This window comes from Canis aureus, chromosome 5, assembly GCF_053574225.1.
Source record: "Canis aureus isolate CA01 chromosome 5, VMU_Caureus_v.1.0, whole genome shotgun sequence".
In the NCBI taxonomy this organism is placed as follows: domain Eukaryota; kingdom Metazoa; phylum Chordata; class Mammalia; order Carnivora; family Canidae; genus Canis; species Canis aureus.
In genome coordinates this window covers 84,594,069-84,599,212 of record NC_135615.1, presented here as the reverse complement: position 1 = coordinate 84,599,212, position 5,144 = coordinate 84,594,069, and positions in this window count along the sequence as shown.

Here is a 5,144-nt window from a genome sequence, read left to right as displayed (position 1 = left end):
ATAGAGATTATTTAAAAATAAATAAAATCTTTAAAAAAAAAGGAACCGTGTCCTTGCTTAGCCCATATCACTTTCTCCATTTGCAGGGAGAGGGAAGAGAATCTTGGTGCTGTGCACTCCACATTAATTTTTACATTGGGCCGATGTTTGCTAGATGCATCTGTGATATCACAGAGCCTCACTCCTGTCTAGATCCACCTAAGTGCTGGAGCTGGAGGCTTTCCCTTCCTGTCAACCATAGCCTCTCTTGGTACCAAGGACCTCATTTGTGATCAGTGGAGGAGGGGTTCTTACAGGTGTCTTGGAGCCTTGGAAAGAAGACAAATATCTACAAAGGGAATTCGGATTGAGTTTCTCAGGACATCCTATTGGCATCATGAACCATGTGTTATATGTGAGTAACTTTGATGGAAGAGCATGCTAGTTATCTGTTACTGGATAACAACATTACAGTGAACTTAGTGGCTTAAAACAATACACATTTATTATCTCATAGTTTCTGTAGATCAGGAGTCTGGTCTGTGGCCTGTAGTCTCATCTGAGTCTTGACTGGGAAAAAGTCTACTTCTAACTCAGGTCATTGGCAGAAATCAGTTTCTTGAGGTTGTAGACTGAGGGCTTCAGTTCTTTGCTAGCCAGAGGCCACCCTTAGACTCTAGAAACCACTCACAGTTTCTTGCCATATAAGATACTCCAAATGACTGCTTGCTTCCTTCGAGTGACTAAGGGAGAGACAGATTCCAGCAAGATGGCCACTAAAATCTAAAATACTTACAAATATGGAATCACATAATTTTAAAAAGATTTATTTATTTATTTATTTATTTATTTATTTATTTATTCATGAGAGACACACACAGAGAGAGGCGGAGACATAGGCAGAGGGAGAAGCAGGCTCCTCACAGGGAGCCCGATGTGGGACTTGATCCCAGATCTTCAAATTACACCCTGAGCTAAGGAAATGCTCAACCACAGAGCCACGCAGGCGTCCCTGTAATCACATATATGTTATCACCGTTGCCATATTCTGTTAGTAGCAAATTTCAGGCCTTGCCCATATAAGGGGATCCCACAAGTGTGTGAATGCCAGGGGATAGAGATCATGGGGACCACCATAGTCTGTTCACCACCAAAGGTCTCATCAGAAGTTTATTAATTAAAAAAAGAATGATGGAGACAAATGAAGATGAAAACACAATGATCCAAAACCTTTGTGATACAGCAAAAGCTGTTCTGAGAGGGAAGTTTAAAGTGATACAGGGCTACCTCAAGAAGCAAGAAAAATCTCAAACACCACAACTTTATACCTAAAGGAGCTAGAAAAAGAATAAATAAAGCCTAAAATCAATAGAAGGAAGGAAATAATAAAGATTAGAGCAGAGATAAATAAAATAGAGACAAAAAACAACAACAACAACAATAGAACAGCTCAATAAAACTAGGAGCTAGTTTTATTGAATCAACAAAATTCATAAGCCTTTACCCAGGCTCATCAAATGAGAGAGAGAGAGAGAGAGAGAGAGCGAAAGAGAGAACTCAAACAAAATAAGAAATACAAGAGGAGAAATGACAACTGACAACAGAGAAATACAAAGGATTGTAAGAGAATACTATGAAAAATTACATGCCAACAAATTGGACAATGTAGAAGAAATGAATAAATACCTAGAAACATGATTCAGGAAGAAATTGAAAATTTGAACAGATCAGTTACCAGCAATGAAATAAAATCATAATTTAAAAACTCCCAACAAAAAAAAGTCCAGGATCAGACAGCTTCACAGGTGACTTCTACCAAACATTTAAAGAGTTAATACCTGTTCTTCTCAAACTATTCCAAAAAATAAAAAAGAAAGGAAAACTTTCAAATTCATTCTATGAGGCCAGCATTTCCCTGAGACCAAAACCAGATAAAGACACTACAGAAAAAAAAAAAAAGAAAAGAAAAGAAAAAAAAAAGAAAGAAAACTACAAGCCAGGATCTCTGATGAACATAGATGCAAAAATCCTCAAAAAAATAATAGCAAACTGAATCCAACAATATATTAAAAAAAATCATTCACCACAGTCAAGTGAGAGTTATTCCTGGGATGCAATATTTACAAAACAATTGACATGAGACATCACATCAATGAGAGAATAAATAAATAAATATCACTATTTAATATATGCAAATGTATACATTTGACAAAGTATAACATGCATTCATGATAAAAGCCCTCAACAAAGTAGGTCTAGAGGGAATGTACTTCAATGTAACAAAGTCCATATATGAAAAGCCCACAGCAAACATCATATTCAACGGTGAAAAACTGAGAGTTTTTCCCTAAGATCAGGAACAAGACAGGGATGTCCATTCCCGCCACTTTTCAACATAGTCCTGGAGGTCAGAGCCATGGCAATCAGACAAGAAAAAGGAACAAAAGGCATCCAAATTAGTAAGGAAGAAGTAAAACTTTCACTATTTACAAATGACATAATACTACTATATATATAAAACCCTATGGACTCCACCAAAAAACTACTAGAATTGACAAATGAATTCAGTAAGGTCACAGAATGTGAAGTCCATGTACAGAGATCCTTTGCATTTCTTTACCCTAATAATGAAGCAGCAGAAAGAGAAGCTAAGAAAATTATCTATAATTGTAACAAAATAATAAAATACCTAGGAATGAACTTAATTAACTAAGAAGGTGAAAGACTTGTACTCTGAAAACTACAAAATACTGATGAAAAATATTGAGGATGAAAAAAAAAAAAATATTGAGGATGACACGAACAAATGGAAAGATATTCCATGCTCATGGATTGGAAGAACAAACATTGTTAAAATGTCCATATTGCTCAAAGCAATCTATGTACTCAATGCAATCCCTAACAAAATACAAATAGCATTTTTCACAAAACTAGAACAGACAATCCTGAAACTTGTGTGGAACCACAAAAGACCCTGAGTAGCCAAAGCAATCTTTTTTTTTTTTTTTTCAAAGCAATCTTGAAAAAGGAAAGCAAAGCTGGGACATCACAATTCTGGACTTTAAGTTACATTACTAAGCTGCAGTAGTCAAAACAATATGGTCCTGGCACAAAAATAGATACATTGATCAATAGAACAGAACAGAAAATCCACAAGTAAACCCACAATTAATCATTGACAAAGCTAGGAAAGACTATCCAATGGGAAAAAGACAGTCTCCTCAACAAATGGTGTTCAGAAAACCTGACAGCTACATGCAAAAGAATGAAACTGGACCGCTTTCTTTCATTATACACAAAAATTAAAGAAAATGGGAGAACTGAAACCATAAAAATCCTAGAAGAGAGTACAGGTAGTAATTTCTCTGACACTGGCCGTAGCAAGATTTTTTTAGATATATCTTGTGAGGCAAGGGAAATAAAAGGAAAAAAATAAAACTACTGGGACTTTATCAAAATAAAGCAAAGGAAACAATCAACAAAACTGAAAGGCAACCTACTGCATGGGAGAAGATCTTTGCAAATGACATATCCAATAAAGGGTTATATCCAAAATATGTAAGGAACTTTTATGATTCAACACCAAAACAAAAACAAAAACAAAAACAAAAACAAAAACAAAAACAAAAAAACCCAAACAACAAAAAAACAAAAAAAAAAACCACCCCCAAAAAACAAAAAACAAAAGACAAACAAACAAACAAAAAAACCCAAACGACCCAACTGAAAAGTGAGAAGACATTTTGCTAAAAAAGACATTCAGATGAAAAGATGCTCAACATCACTCATCATCAGAGAAATGCCAATCAAAAACACATCACCTGGCACCTGTCCGAATGGCTAAAATAAAAAAACCATGAGAAACAACAAGTGTTGGCGAGGATGCGGAAGAAAGGGGAGCCCTTTTGCACTGTTGGTGGGAGTGCAAACTGGTGCAGCCAGTCTGGAAAACAGCATGGAGATTCCTCAAAAAAAAAAAAAAAAAAAAAAAAAAAGAACAACCATATGATCCAGCAATCATACCTACTACTGGGTATTTACCCAAAGAATATGAAAACACTAATTCAAAAGGATCTATGCACCGCTATGTCTATAGCAGCATTATGTACAGCAGGCAATTTATGGAAGTAGCCCACGTGTCCATCGATAGATGAAATGGATAAAGAGGAGACGGTATATGTCTCCGGTGGGATATTACTCAGCTATAAAAAGCAATGAAATCTTGCCATTTGCAACAACATGGATGGATCTAGAGAGTATAGTGCTAAGTGAAGTCAGAGAAAGACAAATACCGCATGATTCTACTCATATGTGGAGTTTAAGAAACAAAACAAATGAATGAAGGGGAAAAAAGAGAGACAAACCAAAAGCAGACTCGTGACTTATAAAGAACAAACTGCTGGTTACCAGAGGGGAGCTGGGTGGAGGGATGGGGGAAATAAGTGGAGGGGATTAAGGGTATGTTTATCTTGATCCTAGATCGGTTGTGCAGATTCCTCTGGTGGCACCTCTGGGCTGATGAGGGCCTAGTGTTGTCTCCTCCAGTCCTTCCTGGTGTGAGAGAGGGGAGGGGAGGGATCTGCACAAAGGGACACTTATATCCTCCGTTTAGGCAAATGAGGGAGAACAGAGAGTTATTTTGGGTTCCCTGTTTTTCAATTGTCTTCAGCTCACAGAAACCCTTGTGCCAAAGTGGCCCGTTTGGGGGGTGGCATCTTCTGATCCCCTGCGGTAGTCTTTGCACATTTATTCTCACTTCATTTCCCGAGTCTGGTCATATGGTCATTCCTTTTGGTCAGATTAAGCAACTTGTCCAAAGTCAACAGCTGGTTGGCTGTAGAGCCGGGACTTGAACCCAGGCATTCCAGCTGCGGAACATCTGCTGAAGAACATTATGCTAAACTGCCTTTTTATACCAAACTGGAGGCGAAGTAGGTTCCGTGTTCTTTGAGGGGGCATGTGATGTGCATCCATGTTGAGTAACGTCCTGTGTGGTAGGGTCCCAAGTGCCATGATGTAGGGCAGTGGTTCTCAACAGGGGCAGGAGTGTGTGAGCTTTTGCCCCCCCCCCCAGGGGACATTTGGCAATGTCTGGGGACATTTTTGGTTGTGATTACCGAGGAGGCCCTACTGGTATCTTGTAAGTAGAGGCCAGGATGCTGCTA